Here is a 232-nt window from a genome sequence, read left to right as displayed (position 1 = left end):
CTCTCGGGACCCTACTCCTACTCCTCTCTCAGCAATTAATACCAATGAAAATCCGAAAGAGCCGGACAACTCCCCTCAGCCCTGCAACCCCCCGCCATGACAGCCTGCCCTCACCTCAGCTCCCCAGCACGGCCCGGCCCGCCTTACAGCTCCTCTGATTGGCCAGCGGCAGACAAACGCATTCTCCGATTGGCAGTGGGCGTCGCCGGTGAGGGTGATAGGCTGGGCCCCG

Source organism: Pterocles gutturalis, unplaced genomic scaffold (genome assembly GCF_000699245.1).
Source record: "Pterocles gutturalis isolate BGI_N339 unplaced genomic scaffold, ASM69924v1 scaffold16550, whole genome shotgun sequence".
In the NCBI taxonomy this organism is placed as follows: domain Eukaryota; kingdom Metazoa; phylum Chordata; class Aves; order Pterocliformes; family Pteroclidae; genus Pterocles; species Pterocles gutturalis.
Note: the sequence above shows the minus strand (reverse complement) of the source record.